Source organism: Erpetoichthys calabaricus, chromosome 16 (genome assembly GCF_900747795.2).
Source record: "Erpetoichthys calabaricus chromosome 16, fErpCal1.3, whole genome shotgun sequence".
In the NCBI taxonomy this organism is placed as follows: Eukaryota; Metazoa; Chordata; class Cladistia; order Polypteriformes; family Polypteridae; genus Erpetoichthys; species Erpetoichthys calabaricus.
This window is the reverse complement of record NC_041409.2, coordinates 91,096,523-91,120,450: the sequence shown is the minus strand read 5'-3', so window position 1 is coordinate 91,120,450 and position 23,928 is coordinate 91,096,523. Positions and strand designations below refer to the sequence as shown.

Here is a 23,928-nt window from a genome sequence, read left to right as displayed (position 1 = left end):
TTTTAATGACAGGCGTATGTAATAAAACGTTTCACTTACTATCCAAAGTGACCCTTTATAGAATTTCCATTAAAGGTGCTATATAACATCTACAGTTATTGTTCATGTAAATAGCTTCATAGTTATTTCTAACAAAGAATTTTGTCTAACTTATTAAAGTTTGTTTCATTAACTAAGTGTATCCGTGTCTGTCAGAGTAATCACATGTGCAGTGTACAGCAGTTCTCCTCTCATTTGGGTGCTGCTACTCACCTGGATGACACAGTACAAAATGCAAAGAGATTTAATTTGAATGCCAAATATCACTCAGCTGTTTAGAATGGCGAGTGCACATATTAGGTAGCAGTTTTCTGCTCAGGTAATGGAGACATTAGTATGCATATTTTTGAGAAAAAAAAGTAGTAGACCAACATTTTGACAAAAAGGATGATTAGATTAAAAAGAAACGCAAGAGCAGGTACACTGGAGGTATACCATTTTGATCAAGAAAATGCAAATTTGTCTTTGTCTGCAATTTAACTTTTTTTTTTTTTTTAACGGCTTGTCAACTGATGATTTATTTCCATGTGCTGCATCGAAATCCTACAGAGCACAAGCTGTAATGTGTGAGAGATGCTCTGTTCAGTTATATAACCATAACTATTGACTCATTTTTTACAGTGTGAGCACAAACAGGTTAGAGAACCAGCATAGAATCACGTTGGGAGTCAGTTAGGGAGACTGAAACGGCACACTTTTTTGACTTTGCTGCCAACTATATATTACCATGTTGATAGTACTGTCTCGCATTGTCTCTCTGCTGATTTATAATTTTCCTTCAAGGTCTTTTGCTGTGAATTTAAAGATCAAAGTTGGGCATATTTCTACAGGGCACTTTACTGTTGTCTATGAGGGCCGAAACAGAATGGATTTACAGAATTAGTTGCAAAGTAGTTTATAAAACATCATTCACAAAGTGGCTTGTAGAATTTTGTAGAACCTGTTATTGTCGCAGTGATTAGTATTGATGCTTTACAACTCCAGGGATCTGAGTTTGCTTTTTGGGTTGGTGGCTGCTTGTGTGTACAATAGTTGGTTCATTCTTACTTTCACATGGCTTCTCTTTGGGTACTCTGGTTTACCTCCACTTTACAAACATTTACAGGACATTTTAGGGTTAACTGATAGTTCTAAATTGTTCCAGTAGGATTGAATGAGGGGGTGTTGCTTTCTATATTTCTCCATGGCCTGGCATCACACCCAGGGTTTGTTCTTGCCTCATCCTCAGTGCTGATGGGATAGGCTTTGCTCCTCATGACTATTAGCTGTTGCCACTAGAAAATTAAGATAATGCACATAGTGATTGTAATTTAATTTCATTGTCTCTAAAAATGACATTGAACGATAGTTAATAATTCTTCCAAAGTCTTTAAGAAGTGCAAAGATTCTAATATCAGCTAGTTGTCAATTACAGTACATCTATCTATCTGTTTGTCTGTCTGTCTGTCCTCAAAACCTGATTTTCAGAAGCACAGCAAACCTTTCCAAATATCCAGTGACCTCCAGTTGTCTTAGTTTTAGAATAAATTGGTTAATTCATATGTCCTCTAATACTATAGTTGAATTTTAAAAGCCTTACAGCCAGATATAATGCCCCAAGGAGAGTTCTTAATGCAATCCCACACTTCCTATTCCAAATATTTAATCATCTTTATTAAACATAGCCAAGTGAATGTTAGCGTCAAGGATTGTTTTTACTTAAGCTGTTGACTGAGTATTTGCTTGCTAGTAGCCCATTTTAAGAAGTTGTTTACTGTTTTTGGTTAAAGGAGAGCTTCCTGGTGCTAATGAAATTCAAATGGGAATAGAAACCCCTTTTGTAATTCAGGTGTATATATAATTTAAGGGGCTGAGTGAGAAGTTGTGGGCCGCTGTTTAATATGAAGGCAGTGTTAAATGGCACATTACTGAGATCTCTTATTTCTTTACTGTTATACTTCATATAACTTTCCTGCTTGTGTTACAAGGCAGGTACTTTTTTATTTTTGTAACACAGATTTTCTCTATCATCTATTAAGTCAATAGGCCTTACCTTTCACTGAGCAGGTGGTCCTCCTGTTTTCCTCCCCATGCCATCCAGGTTCCAATAAAAATATTTTTCTCTCTGAAAATTGACACTTGGAGCAGCATTGATCCCTGTGTGCTCTGCAGCATTATCCACCACACCCAGAATTCAAACTTCGTCAGCTGCATGTGAACAACCGCACAAACACGCCAGCGTCTTTTGCTTCACACTTGCACCTTAAGGCTCTAGCAGCAGCTGTACGGAGAGAAAACCTGCAGGGATACACATTAGGTGAGTCTGTTTGTTTTGCCTCTTCTCCTGAAGGTACGGCTTTTTAGAAAAGAGACGGTTTTGTAAGTGTAACTTCGGTCTTAGCTTTTGGAACGTTGTGAAAGGGCGAACTGTTGGGGCTCATATAGGGTTTGCTTAGTGTGCTGCCTGCATTATTAATGGAATTTCAGTTTTTTGCAGAAACACATTTGAAAAGCACAGTGACTTTTTTGGATTTGAATTGGGCATCTAGGACAATTGGTAGATCGTTATGTGGTAACTGCAGGGCCATTATTCATAGAAGTAAATGAACCACATAATTTTAAATAGAAAACAAGTCCAAAATCCAAATGCAGTTGTCTTATAGTATTCCTGTTTAGTAAAATATTATGACAGCATACTATATACATTTATTCAATAAAATAATACTGTAAGTTAATTTAACATAAACTGTGCCTTTCAGGTAGTCTGAGGCACAAAACAGGTACAAGGTAAAGCTGATATTGTATTTTACTTAGTGATGTCAGACTTAGAACAGCAGAAAAAAATATACACATACAAAACTCGGCCTTTTTTGAGGTATTATCTCTTTGTTAAAACAAATCAGTGTGGTTCTCTAAAACTGTATAGTTATCGCTATGTTTTAAAAACGGACAGTCACTCTTACTAAGAGAAGAACTCTTTATAGGCTCTGTCCATCCTCTACAGGCAGCATTTCTCAAATCTGGGGATTTTCCATCTGCCATACATCTGTTGCTGTACACACCTATGTGTCGCTTCACATCATAAAGCAAAAACTTACATGACCTGAGTCCTGGAAACCACTTGTACCTAAAGACCCATACTTCCATTTTAGACTGTCTTTACAGTTTGCAAAATTAAATAGTTTTAGATCTAAAACTATTTATTTGTGTGTATATGCAATGTTTATGCTTGATAACCCATGGCAAAAACTGAACAATATCCATTTTGTATGTTGTTAAGATACATTGCTATGAACATTCTGTTGTACTCTTGTACAGAAAATTTTCCTTCTCCATTTCTTCAAGTGAATGCACTCATCTGTTAATCTCTGAATATCTTTGCCAACAAAGTGATTCACTGAAATATGTGGTACAGCTTTCTGTAGACATGAATAATCATAAGGGGAATTCATTTTCAGAGATGTTTAATTCAAATAATAGGCTTTCTTTCTGACAGTAAGGAGATATTGCAAACATTATATTTCCTGTATGTCCAGACATGTAGCACACCCTTAGCAATACATATACAAACACATTTTTTTCCTGTATCTGTATATATAAAGATACTGTACTGTATATAGATGTACCCATATGTACATGCAACAACAATTTATTTCTTGTAAAAAAAATCATACAAGGAATACCTCAAAGGCTTTAGCAGGCCGTGCTTTTTGATAGGTCCTCAGCCATGACTGTCTAAGAAGACAAAAAAAAAACCTTTCAGGAAAGAAAAAATGGAAGAAGTCTTGTGAGGGGCAATTCAGTGAAAGCCCCCCATCCAGCACACTAAACAGAACATAAGTAATCCTCTTCACAGAGCTGGATGGCCAGTCTATCGCTACCACCTCAGACATACAATACAACAGTACAAAACACTTTGTTCTTGCATGATACTCCTCACCAAGTGTGGGTGCAGAGTGACAATTCTCAATGCAAAGTGCAAGAATAGATTATACCACTCACTAAATACAGCACTGTCACATATAAGGATACAGATTTGTCCAAATACATCGAAAAAACACAGTAAAAACTAGTTAACAAACCTAATAAATAATAATATCTGCCCATCAATTAATTGTATTAACCACGCATCTGGAGCCAGACAAGCCAGTCAGTTAGTGTCCAGGAGACCTCGGCCATTAACCCATCTCCCTCCTACTGGTCATTCTAGAGCTGAGTCTGTTGTGGGCTGGCCAATCTGATGAAAGGACCCTTCTACCCGATGATTTCAGTGCTCATTTATCTGAGATGACTTTTCCATAGGCAGGCAAACAACTTGGCAGTAGAGCAGTGGAACCAACAGCCATTTACCTATTTACTACTTCTCTTTTTATATACTGTATTCACACACTACAGTCTGTAGATTAAGGCTATCAAACTCAGTTCCTCATAAGGCTGCAATGGCTGCCGGTTTTCCTTCCAGACCGTTTCTGAATCAGTGACTAATTATTGCTGCTAAAGGAACAGACTTGTTTTGCTTTAATTTTGATGTACTTAAACCTCAGAATCATATTTGTTTCCTGCAGCCAACCAATGTAACATAAATCCAGGCAGTAGAACTTGATTCTGTTTATATCTGTGTGTCCATCATGTGGTATTGGTTTCAATAAAGCAATTCAAAAGGACAAATTACTGGTCTTATCTGCTCTTGTCCACAAAGCATTTTCATTTTGTTTTCAGAAAAAAGAAAGGCAACAGTTTTGGAAATGTCTGGTGTGGCAGAATGAGAGCACTAACAAGACATAAAGTTAAATTATGAGTTTCATTAAAAGTGAAAATTAATAAATTCAATGAAGTAAAAATGATGGTCCTCTGAGAATTGCCTTAGCTAGTAATCTCTTGTCTTGTTTTACATCCAATTTATGAAATAAACAATTAAGAGTTCTAAATTTTAAAAGGCACAATAATTGAAGTTAACGATAAGAAGTGTGGTACATTAGCAGCTATAATTGGTAATAATTCAGAAAGTGGAATTAATGAAAACCTGCAGTCAGCTTCTTTCTCATTGAACTGAGTCAGCGCTAGAGTTTACAGAGAACAATACAATAAATAAGAAATACAACAGTGACTGTCAATTATGTGGGTAAAAACATCTGGCTAATGAGAAGAGTCATAGCAGTATGGTCAGTTTCTTTCAAGCTAGCTCGGTGCATAGAAGGTTATCGCTGAATGCATTTAGCTTCTGACCATGAAGCAGACAGGCTACAACAGTTGAAGACCACTCTGGGTTCCACTCCTATTACCAATGCATATGATCACTAAAACTGGGTGATTGATTTTTGAAAAATTGTTGTCTGGTCTGATTAATGTCTCTTTCTTCTGTAACATGATGATGTAGGGTCAGAAGATGGCATAACCAGTATAATTTCATAGATCTTTCCTGCTTTGTGTCAACAGTACAGTCTGGTGATGGTAATTTTATATTGTGGGGAATGTTGCCTTGGCACATATTAGGTCTCCTGATACCAGATGAGCATCAATTGAAGGGCACTGCATCGTTCAGCATTGTTGATGACCACGTGCATCATTTTATAGCCACTGTTTACCTTTATTCAGATGTCAGCTCCAGCAGAATAATGCACCATGTCACACATCTTCTCAAGCTGGTTCCGTGAACACGACAGTGACTTCAGTTTACTCAAATAGCCCACATAATCTCCATGTCTTTAGTACAGTTTCCTTGGTGTGAGATGCAACAGAAGGTTCAGGGTATGAATGTGTGGCCAAGAAATATGCATGAACTTCATGATGTCAGTCATAGGCTTCAGGAAGCAGGAGGCAGATCACATTCTTATACACTGTGTGATGATTTAAAATTAACACAACACCTTTGGACAGTGTCAAAACAGCCTACCAATGCCTTTATTTCTCCAGACATTTAAGAAAAGAAAAGACTGTCTCCATCTATGTTCAAGAATGTCTGTAGATGCATAGTGATATTTGTCCTCACTTGCTTCATTTCATTCTAGTCCAATCAACCTCCAGAGTGCAAAACACTGCAGAGAGTGATGAAGACATCGCTGAATATTTTTGACACACTGTAAAAACTATTTTAAAAACTACTGGAACAATATGTACAAGGTGCAACTGACGCCATTGATGAAATTCAGTAAATCACTGAGCCAACAGCCCTGAACTGGCTGCACGCAAGCACACAGAGGTAAACGCTGACGCTGGCAGGCTAGTCTAGTGCAGCGGCTCAATCCCAGGGACAGTGAGGCTGTAGTGCTGCAGTGGCCGGCAGTGGTCATGAGCTGGCTGGCTACTGACTGACTGGCTGCTGACTGATCAGCTCCGGCATGCTGGTAAATTGCACTGGGAACAGACAATAGCGGGTTGCAGCGTTCAAGGAATGTATGTAGCAGAATATACTCTGCTCCTACGTGCTGGCAAATGGCACTGGGAAATGACTATAGCCGGTTGCGGTGGTTTAAGGATTAAGAAGAACAAAATGGAAAACACAAGAACACTCAGCTGGAAATGCGTCACAGAGCAGCAGTCAATCAGCAGCAAGGAGAAAAGAATAACGCTGTAGTGGTCCGGTGCCACTAAGATTCACACCATCGAGAAGACAGTGATTTATTTATTTTTATGGTGGAGATTCCAGGGGCGCACCCAGCCTTGACCTGACCCACACACACTCACAAACAGAGACAAAAACAAAGCAAATTGGTAATCAAACAGCAAATAAAGAATGTAATGAAAACAAGTGAAAACAACGATACCACCCCTGTTCCCATTACAGTGATTATTAAATTACATTAAATAACATTAAATACAACAAAGCACCAACAAAACACACACAGTAAAGTCCATGAAAAACAGCAATGGATGAAATGTAATGATGAAGATAGATAGTCCAGAGATCCGCACGTTGAATGGGAATGTAAAGATAGTCCTACCGGTAGTACCTGAAATGGAGGAGCGCTCCTTTCTTCGCAGGATAGCAATGAATCCACTTGCAGTCCTCATGTACACAGGCAGACGGCAGACAATCCAGACCCCAACCATGAAACGATCCAGGACAAAATGAATAAGTACAGGTAACCCAACAGAAGGCAGGCAGAGAGACAGGAACTTGAAACACAAATTGCATAAACGTTTTTCTTCTTTTGGTCACCGGCTCCCTTTTTAAAAACCTCGCTGACATCCTTTGACCCCAATAGCCCCTGCACCCTCAGCAGAAGACTGCTGGGAGTTACAGTTCCAAATTCTAATAGAGTACGCTCTCAGATTGGCTACTTTCACCATCCCAAGCCGCGTTTTCCTCTATGGTTGCTTCCTGTTCTCTCTACAGTGCAGTATTGCCACCAAAAATCCCATAAAAAATTGCTGAGGATATTTGCAGTTTCCGCTAACAAATATTAGTTAGGTTCTAAAGAAAAATCTGCGAACGACTGAGGCTGCGAACCCTGAGGCTGCAGGGGTCTACTGTACTATAAAATTAATTCCCTAATTAATGAATAATAAATAATATGTAAACATTCTGTAATTTGTAAAGCTTTTTCATTTTGCAGTGTCTTTCAGGTCAATTTTCACCCACCATTGACTTTATTTTCTACTGTATTTAGGGTAGTTTGTACACAACACATATCTTAAATGTCATCTTTACAACTGAGAAATGTGAATGTTTTGAGTAAAATGCCCTAAACCCTCCAAATGTCACACTTTTGTACACTTGCTTCACATTTTGAGCACTGTTATGCTCTTCAGGTCAATTTTGACCCACCATATACTTTAGTGGATTCTACTCTCCATTTAGGGTAGTTTGTTTAAAACTCATAAAACACCTAAATCTCATCTGTTCTAATGTAAAACTTAGGATCAACAGTACTGCAAGGGAAAAATGTCAGTCAACGTTAAAATAGCTTTAGTTTGAAATATCTGATGTCTAGGGCACCCAAAAATCTGGTCAGAATTGGGTCAAAAAAGATCCAGCATTGAATCAGTACTTGAAGACATTGTAAGTGTTAAAGTGTATCCTTTGCGTAATTCAGATAAAAATCTAAATGTAATAGTAATAGGAGTACTAGTAGCATGTACATAGTACAGAAATTCTTACCCGCATGTCTAACCAATGATCTGGGCACCATGTTAAACAAGAAATTGTAAAAATAATGTACATACCTTAACTTTAATTAATGCAAAAACAAATCTGCTAGTCTGATATCCCCCCTTACTCCTGTTTCTATGCTAACATTGCCTGAAACCTTGTGGAGGAGCAAACAGACAAAAAATTAACTTTACCATACTGGCATATATGACCAATTGGCCACTTGACATGTTTTTCTCATATAAGTAGTTTGCTAGCAATGTATTTTTATATAAGTTGTATGTAGTTTTGTCTCTTTTATGATACCATCTGCTATTGCAGAGTTGTGCTGATTGCCTGTTAATGGCAGTGCTCGTAGCTACAGTATGGTGACATGCCAGTCGCTATGTTATTTAAGAGCAAAGGGGAACAGACACTGACCACTCTGTCGTTTGAATGAATTTGAACAAAAGATTTGGTTTTGTGTAATTCCATTGACCTGTTAGTATGGTCTCTTTGATCTAGAGACAGTGTGCAAGTCCAATTATTGTCAACAAATTCATTTTGTGTATGTGTGCATGTATGCTTAGTGGACTCGGCACTGGCACGCTGTCCCTGCCTTGTGTGTTTTGTTGCTAAGTTGGACTTGCAAATAATACAATGTTCCTTTTTAGTTCAGAATAATGCAGTCTTTGGAAATCATGAAGCATGCTTAAATTTCTAGAGCTTTAAAGGGTTTGCATTATGCATAAAGGAGTTTTGCTTTGATGTGCAGAAGAAGATGACAGTGGTAAAGTAAACACTTTATGTTTGTCACCTGATTGGTAAGGGAGTAGGTTTCCGTGCTCTGGTTATAGAATGTAATAACAAAAGAAGAAGATCAGATGAGTTCAGGCCATGCAGCCTAAAAAATCTAATTAATTCCTATGCACAAACATATCCTAGATTCTTCTCTTCTTTGTCTTCTTATTATTATTATACATTTTCTTGACAACTTTATCCAGAGTAACTTACAAATGTAAGAGTAACTTGCATCTATTTATATTTTATTTTTTACAGATGAACACAGTCAGGTTCATCAGTCACAGTTACTTGCTTAAGGTCATACAGCAGGACCATGGTTGAAATTGAATCAGCAGCTGTGGGGTTTCTAAAGTCCAGCACTATAGCCTCAACACCACACTGCCATTACCAAATTAACCCCTGATAAACAGCTTCCTCCTTTTCTAGTTTGTAACCATTGTTGTGAACTTTAGTATGGCACTGCCGTGCAAGAGAAAGGTACTAACTATTGAAAATGGTTAAATTCTAACTCATTTTGACCTTGATGATTACATCTCACTGATAATGAATGAGATAGGGAAGAGATATACCATGCCAAATGTATCCTTAATGTTGTGTCTGTTTGTATATGGTTGTCATGATGGTAAGCACATAGTGTTGATTCTTCGCTGCACTTTAGACCTTTCATGGACTGACATCTGTGTATAGTTTGCATGATCTTTTCCTGCTCACATTTTGACACATGCTGTCAAGTTGAGTGGCATTCTTTGAACTGCTCAGTAATCTGTATGACTGTGCCCCCACACCCGTGTTAGTCAGGTCATCACACTATACACATTGGTTCATCACGACTTTGATTTTGGATGGATAGAATTTTTTTTTGTTATGATGCAGCTCAGTTGACAAAGTGAAAACATTTGCAAGTATTTTTTTTTATTTAACACATAGTCTTCAGGTCCTCTAGGCTGTGATAGAGCTAAGCTATTAGTAGCAGTGTTAGGCTGTATATCTGGAGTCTTTAAATAAGTTTAACCTGGGGCTGAAGTCTTGCAGTGCAAAAGCTGTTGAGACCATGGCCTACCGTAACTCCTGTTACTGACATAAGCACACATACACTTGTCAGATACACTCCCTCATTCACTCCTGGACACTCTCATCCAAGTCACCAACTCAATGCACATTACACATACGTGCTAATTCATTTCAAGCCTGTCTAAATGATATGTTGCACTGAATTCATTCTGGTGTGGATATCATTCAAAATGAGCAAACTGAAACTTTTAAATTCATTTTTTTTTTTACTCTTGGTAATCAACATTGGTAGTACCAAGTCACGTGACTTTTATTGATTAGCAAGGAAATTAACTTCAAAATTCACATAGCAAGTATTGTATCAGAATGAATTAGCTAGCAAAATGTCTCTGTTAGCCAATGATTTCAATGATGAATAGATTGAAAAGTATGTCTGTATAATGGCACCATTTTGAAATGCTCATCCAACTTGACTCTATTGTGAAAGAGTACAATGTGGGACACTACTATCTACAGATGCATGACATTCAATGAATCTTATACACAACAGTATAAGGACCAATGCAGGAAAATTGTGGCTTTGAAAGTAAGCAATTACAACAGCAAGAAAACGCCCGTTTAATAACTCGACAAAAACAAGTAAAAAGTGATACCATCCAAGCTGCATGGATACCACATAAGCACAATGACGCCTTTACTGATGCAGAGTTATTAAGAACACATTATAGGTATTTTATTTGAATTTTCTAGTGATAATTGATGAATAATATTTTTGAAACTGTGAAACACATGTTTCTATGAGCAGGAAGTGCATAACATTGTTTTCATGTCTTGGCAGAAAATATTCAAACTCAGGTGATGGAGGGTGTCCCCATATATCCCTAGCTATTAATGAATTCACAGACAACTCAGAAGTGGCACAATTGTGTGTGTATGTTAAATGTTTTGATGAAGCTGAAGTAGGCACTTGGTGGGGTGGGGATGCTGATAGTGACTGTCACTGAGCTCCTGCCCCCTTTGTTCTAAGTGCTACTTTCAAGCTATTTGTGCCCCTTACTTTTAAAGAGGAATTCTCACACTTGCCCTGCTTGTAGGCACTGACGTTATCATCTTAGAGGCAAATGTGGAGTGATTAATTATATTGTTTTGAATTTTAAGGCACAGACTCTGAAAGCAAAGCTTTTTTTAAATTTCATAATGACTTCTGCCCTGCACCTTGCATGTCTTCTTAATTAACATGAATTCCACACCTGTCCCTTTGAAGCCCTTTGGATGTGCCTGATTTCACAATACCTGACGTTTATAAACATCATAATTTTAATAAAATTTCACTGAAAAAAACGTGTTGGAGGATTCCTTGGGGCCAGGGAAAAGTTACATGTGGGCCTGAGGTGGCCGCAGGCTGCTAATAGACTATCCCAGCTGTATATCCTTTTTGAATTGTTTACCTTGTTTGCATACATAGCTACTTAAAAGACTGTTTCTTACATCATAGGAACATACAGAAGGCTTCATCTGTATCCTCAATTGCTTGCCTACAATATGTTTTTATTTTAATCGGTCTGTCCCAAAGGTGGCTCTACCTGCAACTATTCAAACATGCATCCCCTTTCTTGATGTGATAGGACTGGATGCCAAGGACACGTCATCCTGAAACAGCTGAAATTTCACTGAAACAATATTTTCCTGGGTCACACTTCCTGACTTGTATTGGGGGTTGTCTCTGAATGAAGACCTTCCCACAGTTGACATCTTTTGGGCTCTGTGTCTGTAACAGCCTCATGGCAGCAATCCAGTGTCCTTTTCTTTATTCATTTAAAATGTGATAACAACCTCCAGCTACACCCATGCGCTTGAGCAGAAATACAAATGAATCAGTCGAACAGTCAGTCAATCTTGGTTTGCTTAAAAGAACACTTCATAGCAAATTTCATTATAGGACTTAAAATTATAGTGTCAGTTATGGGGTCAGTGGTCATACCTGAGCAGTAATAAATAATGACACATGAAAATATTACCTCTTGGTGGTAGTTGACCACAGTGTACCTAATACACTGGAGATACATTTTTAGTGCAGAGCACATACAGCAGATGGACAGCCAACATAGCTGAAACTGACAAATTTCTTTACATAGTCATATAGTCGTGAGAAGCTTAAAGTAGTCATTTGGTGGTCTTCTTAAGGTGTTAATATAAGGACCTTAGTAGTTCTTCTATATGTTTGTGACAGAAGGCTTTGATCAGTGACAGCTAGTTCTTTCTACCCCTACTCCAGGTTATATATATAATATATAGAGAGAGAGAGATTCAAAAAAGACAAGCTTCATTAAGCGTCACGTTTTGCAGGCAGATGAGTGAGCATCTTTATGAAGGCTGAAACTGCTTATGTGTCATTAGAGCTTGGCTTTTAACATGCAGGCCTGCGGGCATGCAGGGTAGCTCCTTGAAAAAGGGAGTGGAAGTGAGGTGAGGGAGGAGGGAAGATCCTTGCTCAACAGGAACTTTAGCATATTTTTGCTCTTGAGTGACAACAAATGATTTTGTTGCAAAGGTTGTGTACAAACTCAAAGGTGCCTGAGGGACAGAATGAGTGCTTTTAAGTTTGAGTGACAGGTTCTTCATTTGTTTTTATGAATACTGGACACTTGCATTGGTGAAAATAACATTTTTCTCTTAATTTTGTTTCTAAAATAGGGGTAATGTCTTCATAGTTCTATCTGTGGGGTTCTGTTCACCATAAAGCTCAATTGACGTCTTGAGGCCATGGTGCTATTTGCTTGATAGTTTTTATTTTAGATCTTGCATTTCTGTATTTAATTCTTTTAAAAATAACTCTGTTGTATCAAATATACTGTTGTGCTGAAATGCTTTGTGAGGTTGGATTCTGTGAAGGCACTGTCTAACGTAAGCATTAACACCAACCAAAAATGCTAAAAGTGCTGTATATCGTGAAGTTATTTCACTAACACATCACTTTTGCATCAGCGGCGAGGACAGTGCCTCAGGACTGGCAGACTAGGGTGGAAGACTAGAAGGTGTGTTCCATTTACCAAGGGGTCAACACTACTTGACTTTCTTGGAAAAGCCTGTTTTAGGCTACTGGAAGGGAGACTCTGTTCAATAGCTGAACTTTCGATTCACAAGGAAAAATGCCATGGGACACTGAACCATCTCTTTGTCCTTAGACAGATAGTTAAGGGGTAAAGGGAGTTTACCAGTCCTGACTACACATGCTTTGCGGACTTGAAAATCACTTATGTCTGTTTACCTTATGGTATCTTGTAGAAGGTGTTACAGTAAGGGATTCTGGGACTGTTACAGTACAACATTTGTTTCCTGTATTTGTGTAGTGAGAGTTGTGTTCACATAATTGGTATTAAGTCTAGACTTCTCATTGTGGGGAGTTGACTTTTCCAAGGGTGCATCTTGCGTCTTCTCTTCTTCATGATTTTTATGGACATTATTTTAAGCTGCAATTAAGGATTTCACAGTATCCAGAACAGGTGTAACTAAGTGTATCAAAAATTGACAACAAATAGTTGCTGTTCTTTTCAGATGATGTTGTCTTCTTGGCTTCATCAGATTATAATCTTTGCCCCACTGGAGAGGTTTGCACCTGAGTATGAGGTGGATTGGTGATGCATGAAAGTTCAAGTGTCTAGGGGTCTTGTTCATAACAGAGAATAGAAGTGATTGTGAGATTGATCAATATATTGCTGCAGCAGCAACAGTTTCCTGAACGTTGTACTGGACTGTGGTAGTGAAGTGGAAGCTAAGTCTGTGGGTTAAACTGTCAATTTACTGGTCAGTGTACATCCCCGTCTTCACCTGTGATTATGAGTCCTGGATTATGACTGAATAAAAACAAATTTTGAGTACATTAAACCAAAATGAGGAGCCTGTCCTGGGCTCACTCTGTGTGACAGGGTGAGTAGCTTGGCAGTGCTTGGCTAGAGGACTTCTGAGTAGATCGTGAGATGCTTTGATTAAGACACACTTGGATGTATTATATCTCTTGGCTATCATGGGACCATTTGGGTATTACCCAAGAAGGGCTGGTGGAAGTTGCTAGGGATAGGGAAGATGAAAAATCAAATCAAATTTTATTTGTCACATACAAATTATGCATGCAGTGCAATATGCAACAAAATGCTTAGTGCCTAGAGACAAAAATAAAAGGACAATAATAATATATACAATAACTTTGTGTGTTAAAAATAGCTAATTAATTATAAATATTTCTCTCTATTATATAAAAAATCCTGGGATGAGACTTTTTAACTTGAGACAGGACATGACTTTTTCAGAGAGATACTTTCAAGTCCCTTGAGACGAGACTTTGTGCTAAGAGATTTAACCAGGCCCGGGGCCAGCAATAAATGACAAAGAGTAGATGACAAAGTAGAACGTTGTAAAGAGGTTCAAAAAAGTTGGCACGATACACATGCAGAACAGGTTAGAGATAATGAAAGTACTAAAATTCGAAAGTCTCAAAAAAATGATAATAAAGATCGTATTAGCGCAAACAAATTAAGTTGGAGACCTGTAGATTGTCTGATTCATGTTGCCAACAGGAAAAAATAGTGTTTCTTCCCAATGAAGAGGCATATCTGTGGGAATTAGAAGATTTGTTGTTTGGTAAAACTGAAATCCACATATGTGAGTGGCAGAGACGTGGACTGTAGCGTAGGACGGGGGGTTGGCGAGCGAAGCGAGCAGGGCGCAAAGCCCCCTAGTAGTAATAATAATAATAACTAAATTGGTGACTTAACTTAGATACTTAATTTGAGAGAGTTAACAATAGGGCATCATATTTCTAAACACTTATTTAATATGTGGATAGGCTGAGGGAAAAAGCTCCTCCTGAGTCTTTCTGAACTGGATTTTAGACAGCGGTAGCATTTACATACTGCAGCACAGAAAAGAGGCCGTTTGGCGGGATGGCTGGTGTCACAGATAATTTTCCTCACCCTCTGTTCGATATCACTTAATGTAGATAACCTGGAGGTTATTGAATGCACACCCTGTGATGTGTTTAGCTGATGGCATCACACTTTACAGATCGGAGAACTGTTTTTAATTAACTCAGGGACATTTATATGCTTTGTGGTTATGATGAACCAAGTTTATCTAGGACTAACGCATTCATGCATCCACTAATAATGGTATTGAAGAATGGTAATGTGTTGTATGTTGATTAGACCATGCAACTATGAATTTACTAACAATTGGGCCACCTAAAGAGTCTGGTCAGAACCCATTTATTTTGTTAATGATATTTTTACATAAGAATGAATGAGTGATCATCAGTAAGACATGATCAGATCAGCTACAGATTTCAAAATGAACAGCAGTATTTAGCAAATACACAGGGATATATTTCTCTAATCTTTTTTCTATTGTTTGTTCTTGCTTAATCCAGTTTTAGGTGATAGGCAGCTGGCAGCTCTTCTAACCCAACCGCAACAGAGACCTAGCAAGCATTCACTTACGTCTGAGCCCAGCCCACCACAGGGCATACACACACACACATACACACACACACAAACACACACTGACTTGCTTGCTGGGCCAGTTTAAAATTACCAAATGAAATGACTACGTGTCTAAGGATGTGTAGATTTGGTACAGTATAGCCAGAATATTTATCAGTAGGAAAGTCCTCTTTGGATTTCCTGGGGGTCCTTTTGTACATAAATGCAGACACCCCAGAGGCAGTTGCCAGCACCCAGCTGTTGAAACAAGAAAAGCTCAAAAACCACAAAAATCATAATATTCCTAAACTGAACCCATGGTACAAGTTCTTTGAGGCAGTAACACTATCTGCAGTGGTTCACACTGCTGTCTCACAGCTCTAGGGACCCAAGTGCAATAATTAGCCTGATCAGTCTTTGGCTTGGAGTTTACACGTTGTCCCCTTAACTTATCCCAAAGATGTGCTTATTAGACTTATTAGAAATTTCTGGTCAATAGTTTCAAATTGTCCCAGCATGAGCGAGTAAATGTGGTCATGTGTGTCCTTATAGGAAATTAACTGTCACCCTGCAGTGATGTAATGGAAACAACCCTTTCAGAAATTGAATTGATGAATGGATGTTTATTGCTGCAGGGAGAGATGCTGTTTTTTGTGCATTGGGAGTTTTGACTTCACCCTGAGTATTGACAGAATGCGAGAATCTCCACTTGCCCCATTGTTTTCATACAGTCTGTTGATACTGTATGTACCTCTCCTTGAGAATGTCCAGCAGTGTGGTGCACACTTTTACCTGACTCACCTAGTGTTAATTTATGCATCACATGCCAATACAACAGCAGTGAAACAGTATCCTGTGGCTAGCCACACCTTCCTTGCAGATACAGGATTCTCAGCCGCCCCTGACTTCCTCAACCATGTGTTGGAACAACCCAGCAGATGTTTTAACAGACAGTAGAGGATCTCATATGTGTGTTCTGGTGTGAGATACATTTTGTGAACTCTACAGTATCAACACAATTTGCCATTAACCCCCACCCAAGTTAAATGCTCTGCACTTAATGGCTTACTGAGGCTTTGTTTCAGATTCAGTTATTGGATGTCTTTTGTGAGCAGCAGCTTCTTGTTGCTGCCTCTGTCGTGATTACAAAGAGATTATAGAATAAACAATACTACAATCACCTTTATTATTCAAGACCCATGATCATATGAACTCCTCTTGTTGCGGAAATGAGCGTAAAGGAGTTGTTTAAGTGCTTAACAAAGCATATGGTAATGAAGTAGGAAAGGACGTTTCTCAAACACATCATGTAGAGGTAAGGAGCTAGTTTGAGCCCCCAGAAAATTTACGAGAGTTTAGGAGCTCAAGGGACCTTATTATTGAAGGCGGAGACAGTCCAGTAGATAGCTGGATATGTACATTTTTGTTTTTATCATGGTAAATCCTCCAACTTTTTGATAAGGATAAATATTACTGACTCATTTGCCTCCATGCACTCATTTGCACTGGAGATCAAGGCCCTGTAAACATAGGAGAGCCCATTTTATGGATACTTCTTATGTGCCTGTTCTAGCATGGTGATTGAATTAGTTGAGTAGTTTTTATCCTAATGTTAAACTGAATATTTACTTATAGGATTACTGGCCTTAGTGTGTGTACGTAGGCTCGAGCCCACACCTCACACCCGCAACCCTAGACTGGATTAAAGCAGGTTACAAAAATGACACGACACTTCTTAGCAAGTGGTGCTTCTGTATAACAACTGAATTCTGAGCCAGCAGAATAAAAATGTTCAAGTCAGGGTTTTGTGAAGTTTAGGTCCCAAGACCCAACTTGAGAGGTGCGAATGAAAGTGAAGAAGATGCAAATTTCCCTCCAGGAACTGAGTTAAATAGACTGAATGTTCACCCGTTGTTTGTACACTTGATTATCTTCTTAGCCTGAATGTTGTGCTTGTTTTAAACATTAACTAATCGAGCGCAACAAATCTATTGGCTTCAAAGCTGATTATGGATTGACCTTTGCAACTGTTCCCACACGTCTGTTTCTCCTGAACTTTGAGCAAAGTGCCAGGTCATGCCCCCAAGTAGCGAGGTGTGGAATTACCGTGAAAGGCACAACCTGCAGGATGATGGGCTGAGTAGCAAAATTGGGGAGTTAGTATCATATCATTGAATGTGTGTAGCTATTCCTTTGAATTGACCTGTTCAGCATTATGGTTATTGGTTTATTGCAACAAGCTGAGGAACGTTTGTGCAGTTTCAAACTGAATGGACTTTTCAGATTCAGGTGTGTCCTGGGTGGTTTCATCTGATTTTTCTGTACTGGCTACTCTTTACCAGTTGTAGTAGTTTTTACATACTGCAAAAGCATCTGCTCGTACCCTCACTAAAATGACCCCTCAGGAGTACTGAAAGTGTTAGCTAATTTACATCTTGTTTTTTTTTCCCCTGAATGGCAGGGAAACTGTGAGTGAGCAAATGTTAAGGCCAAATGGTACAATGCAGCTGTTGTCTGAGTCTCATTGTACCTCCATGCTGGGATTGAGTCAAACAAGCTGTACACTTTGGCCTTACACAGGTGAGTTGTGTGGTCTTTGCCATGTTAGACCAATGCCATTCAAGGGTTGTCTAAACACAACTTGTGAGATGTTTACTAATCTTCCCTATTCATTTTTGTTTTCTTTGTATACTCTAGCTTCCTGTTGCATCTCAGACATAGTATGTTTTAGGATAACCAGTAACCAACTATACATTAACCCTGTATTAGTAAGTGTAGGTGTGTTTATGAGTGTACTGTATGATTCATAGCAGACAGTGTAGATTAGCATCCCGTCCAGGGCTATTTCCTGCTCTTCTTTCTGTGTGTCTGGGCTAGACTTTGACTGCACAATACCCTGTCATGGAATAGGCAGATTCACACAATGAACAGAACTTTGAGGGATTTTCCATAGCCTTCTCTCAATTTTAGTAAAGTAAGAAATTGTCTCAGTTTGATTAAGTATGCCTTATGGTGGACAAAACCATAATTTGCAGCCTGTTCTTACCCTGCCATGTGAAAGGATCCATATCCCTAAAACCCTCAAAATTAAATAACAAAGTTTCAAGTACAAAACAAAATGTTGTTACCTCCTCTATTTTTGCTATAAAGAGTAGTGGGGAGTGGGGTTATAGTTTGCCTGCTTCCTCCATACCTCAAGATGTGCATTCTTAACCGTTATGCACCACACTCGTGTTTCGACCTCCAGGCAACTGTTATTTTTGAATCCTGTTCTTTGCTGCTTTTGCCATTGGCCATCAATACTCTATCTTTAGGCCAATTCTGAAATTTGAAGGCATGCTATGGTCTCCAGGGAGCAGTACCCAAAGATGGCTGCTGGGACATTGCATCTATCATCTCAGTATCTCAGTGTGTACATATAGAGGTGGAGATTTACATTAACATGTACATTTACTTATTTGGCTGACACTGTTATCCAAGGTGATTTACAACATTTGGGATACAATTGGTTACATTTCTTTATTTTTGCAGTTGATGCACAGGTTGTTAAAGTGACATTCTCATGGTCACTCAGTGTAAGTAGCAACTTCAGGGTCTAAAGTTGTACTCAATCCAGGCTCCAGGTATACATGTTTGAACTGCTGTCCTCTAAGAATAATATATGTGTATGTAAAGTTCGTAGAATATGTATTGTATGGGTGTAGTATTTTGTTTAAATATACTTTAGACCTGCTGAACTGAACAGGGTGGGTGTCATAGTGCATTGTTGAATGCCATACAATTATTGAATCTGGCTTCTTACGTTTATGGTTTTATTTATTCAGGAAATTTGCCCTAAAAATTTTTCAGTTGTCTATTCATTTTAGTCATGAATTGTTATTTGCGGTTAAATTTTTAAGGGGCTACCACTAACAAGCTCAGCCTTTGTTCTGCGGTCATTGAAATGAAGCGTCAGAGTCACATTAATGTGGTTAGAGCTTAAGCCTGTTGGCGGACAGCTGAAAAGCTCCTAATTAGACTGACGGCAGGTATTTTTCTATGCTTCCCTACCCATTTATATTTCTTTTCGTTTAGAATTTTTATTCTATTTCAGTCTTCTCCAATTTTTTTTATTGTTTTTGTCTTTTTTTTTTCTCCCTCGAAGACAAATATTTGGTTAGTCCAATGATTAATGTTACTCAGCTCCTGTAAAAACCTTTAGCAATGCAATAAACCTCTGCCTGTATCTTACGGCGCAGATTCCTATTTGCTGACACATCTCACGCTTGATACATGTGTAAGCTTATGAGGGTGAGATGGGGTGAGGATCTGTGTTTGAGATGATTGTGGAAGGGATGCCAGTAGCCAGTCCAGTATATATTTTACTACTGGTGAGATTCAGTGCCACTTTGTAATTTCAATTTTATCTTCACTTTTTTATATACCGGTATATATATTTTTTGAACTGTCAGCCTGGCTCAAAATAAGTGGCAAAACATTAGAAAAGAATAACACTTAGCTTTACACAAACAAACAGATATTAGAGACAAGATGCACATTATCATCATCATCGCAACAAGAGTGAAAGCAGCAGCATGGATGAGTTTTTTTATCTATTAATAAGTTCTTCTCCCAAGTGTTCAGGTGTCTATATTTTGTAAAACGGATGCCCAATGGCTGGCTGTTACACCATTGAGACAGAAATCAGAAGATTGTCGTAGCTGCTGTTTTTATCATTTTGTTCAAATACTGTTTAAAAAAGTAACCCAGTAAAACTTAGTTGAAGGGGAAGGCAAAGTTAACGACTGCAGTTGCTGATTTCATTGAGGATGTCAGATTAAACGACTAGGATTCGCAGGGAATGGTAAATTAGGCAACTTTGTTTTGACTTTCTAGCACAGGTTCACATTTACAAAATATTGTGTCGTTTTTTCTGACAGCCAGTAACATACCGCCTGACTGCTGTGCTGGTGCTGTTCAAATGCTTCCAAGTATTGTTAATTCAGCCGCAATCTTAGTCCTTTTTTATTTTCCTTTTTTTTCTACTCTGTCATGGTATATATAGCATGAGACTTCAGACAGGCAGGCCTAAGAGGTCTAACACACGTGCTTCCCCTGTTTACTTGCAGCTGAATTTCATGCATTATGCTTCCGGTTAAGCACTCATTGGTTGTCAGCTCTCAAACACACAGAACGTGAACCCTGTGACTTAACACAAAATCAGACCTGTTTAATTTTGCCAAGGTAAGTTGTAAATTGATTGGTCACGGGGTATGTCACAGTACATGACTGCTGGTCATGGGAACGCTCCATCATTGCCCCCAACTCTCTAAGATTACATAAATGAACTCTTTGACCAAAGATTGCTGGAGAAATCGATTAGTGTGACATGCCCTCAAATAATGTTGTAATTAACTGTGTCCCTAATTCTAGCAAGTTCTTAGTTATATAAAATATACAGTATATAAAACATGCCACACCTGGTCATTTTTGTGTTTTTTTTCCTGAAATCTGTTTCTGCTTGGACTTTTATACTTGAAAAGAATCTTTCTTTACAGCTTGAAAATTGCATCATTATTTCATGTGGTGGCTGGCATTAAGTAAATTGCTTTTTCTACTACAAGCTAAATGTTGTTATTCAGTGGTGAATCATTTGTCATGCATGCAAGTATGAATTTTACTGTGCTCTGTACACATTACAGTATTTATGTATTTGTATACAAATGCAAGCTACATCTTTATGTGAATGTATCAAATAATAACATACAGTAACTCTATATATGCAAAGCCATTTAAAGCACAAATCACAATAAGGTATTGGTTGTTGATTACTTGTTATTTTACTTCTTTCTGTTATTATACCCAAAGAATGTGTAGTTATCTTAATTATCTTAGAAAGCATCTATTTCTGGTTTATGTATTTTAGGTCAGCTTGTATCTACATGTGTATTTGTAAAATCAACTTTAGATTAATGTGGCTTTTTTTGTAGAGTAACAGTTCCATAAATTGTGGATTTCCAGTTGAGTCCAAGCACACTACTCCATGAAAGGCCAGGTAGATGATGTCCTGTTCTCAACACATAAAAATGCAGAATATTTTTTTTTTCATTAACTGGGCAAACTGATTCTTTCTGCTAGACACTGATCATACATTAAAAAAATACAAAAAAACTTAGGTTTTTTGATTTCTGTAGTAACTTGAAATACAGTAAAAAAGTTTGAAATACAGCTTCTGCTTTATTGATTTACTGGGCAGCCTGGTGGTGCAGTGCTTTGTGCAGCTGTTTTTCAAATCCAGCATTGTATGTTTAAATCCCACATATTATCATAATCTTTTTAGATTCTGAATGTTCTCCACATTTTGTAATAATGTTTCCTCTGTGTACTCTGGGAATTCTCATGGTTTTTAACAGATGTGCTGGTTAGGTTAGTGTGTGCACGTGTCTGTGCCCTGCAGTCTACACATGCTTTGTTCAGTGCTGGGACTGGCTTTGGCCTCCTGAAATCCTGACTTGGATTATAGATGTTTGATATGGATGCTTGTTTCAGACACTCAAGGAATTTTTTAATTGTAGTACTTTTCAGAAATAATGCAATACATTTTTAAGTGGCAGAAATAAACTTTGATTCAAGTTTGATCTTGAATTTTGTTTTAACTTTCTATGCGTAACAGTGGACTTGGTGGAACAGTACAAACAGTGCAGTGGTATTCCCTCTTCTTTAAGCAAATGGAGCAAAGTCACCTGGGTTAAAATAATGTGTGTTAAACCCAGCTGGCTATGTACTGGAGTGAGGATGACCTGTGGAATGGTTCAACAAACATTTGTGGCTCCTATGGATAGCGCTTCATCATGGTGTGGGATATGTGTTTAAAGTAAAATTCCAAAGGGAAAATGAGTGTCCCATTAGCCCAGCAGCTCATGGGAGAGAGAACATCCACCATCAGCACAATTCAGAATGAGCCTTAACAATATCTATCAAGTGTAGTATTTCAGCAGATCCTGGCCCTTAATCCTACCTGGTTTTCAGAAGACCATTTTAAATCCCCTCCTTATGTGAAAGGACCTTCTAGGTGTGCACTACTGTACATCCTTCTCCCATTCATAAAAAGCCACCTCCCTGACCCTCAGAACTTCTTTCTAAGTCTTTGTACGGCTTGCCTGATTTGAATTTTCACTGCACATCCTTCTTTGAAACCCATTTAAACTGAGTTTAAGTATTGTTTTTGTTTTAGGAATTTTGCACCTTTATTTTTTTTGTTTAAAGTTACATAATATTTGGCCATCTCATTTTTGATGTTTTCAGTAAACTGCAGTGGTAACACTCAAAATACTGATTTTGAATTCTGTGAAAATGCATGAAAAGAAATATAAACATTCATTATGAAAGTTTTAATTGTTATTTTACTACCCGTTTAAATTTAAAGAAATTCTTGCATTTTATTTATTAACTAAATGCTGTTTTACAGTATAAGCTAGTATTTCTTATTTTCTATCCATCCATCCATTTTATAACCTGCTTTTCCAGTTCTGTGTCGAGGTGAAACCCAAACCTGTGTAAGATTCCAGTATACCACAAGACTCATTAATGCACACACATACTGTATAATCAGTCAGATGGGAAAATTTAGAGTCATCCATTAAATGTACAAAGGCATTATATAAAATAGGTTAAAATGATTGTTTTGTAAAGCTCAGTAATAACTCCACACAAAAAATGTTTTAACAGATTTGTTTTACCACTGAACCAATAAATCTTCTGGTTTATGTTGTGTACTTTTTGCTTATAGTTATTACGGAATTTTAATATGTAGACACCAATAATAAGTAAAGCAACACAAAATATCCATCCATCCATCCATTTTCCAACCCGCTGAATCCGAACACAGGGTCACGGGGGTCTGCTGGAGCCAATCCCAGCCAACACAGGGCACAAGGCAGGAAACAATCCCGGGCAGGGTGCCAACCCACCACAGAACACAAAATATTGAACTTAATATTTAAGACAGTTTTACAATTGTATTATATAAAAGAGCCAAAACCCTATCTATCTATCTATCTATCTATCTATCTATCTATCTATCTATCTATCTATCTATCTATCTATCTATCTATCTATCTATCTATCTATCTATCTATCTATCTATCTATCTATCTATGTCATCTCCAGACAGAAGAGTAGCTTCAGCGACAGACTGCTGTCACTGTCCTGCTCCACAGACAGATTGAGGAGATCGTTCCTCCCCCAAACTATGCGACTCTTTAATTCCACCAGGGGGGGTAAACGTTAATATTTAACATTATACATAGTTATTGTCTGTTTTTTTCACCTGTATTATTATCATTCTTTAATTTAATATTATTTATTGTATCAGTATGCTGCTGCTGAAGAATGTGAATTTCCCATTGGGATTAATAAAGTATCTATCTATCTATCTATCTATCTATCTATCTATCTATCTATCTATCTATCTATCTATCTATCTATCTATCTATCTATCTATCTATCTATCTATCTATCTATCTATCTATCTATCTATCTATTGGTAACCCTGTATAATTGACTGGCTGG

General features: G+C 37.9%; 1 protein-coding gene across 2 annotated transcripts in view; it reads left to right on the top strand.

Moving 5' to 3' along the window:
* LOC114666532 (serine/threonine-protein kinase PAK 6) overlaps nt 1-23,928 on the top strand; it is an 88,950-nt gene that overhangs the window by 7,651 nt on the left and 57,371 nt on the right. The window contains exon 1 of one of the 2 annotated variants that reach the window (XM_028821431.2): nt 1,901-2,335. The exons of the other annotated variant lie outside the window; for it this stretch is intronic. The gene's annotated coding sequence lies outside the window, so the exon portion shown is untranslated. Of the gene's footprint in view, nt 1-1,900; nt 2,336-23,928 lie in introns of those variants that run through there. 2 annotated transcript variants of the gene reach the window in all.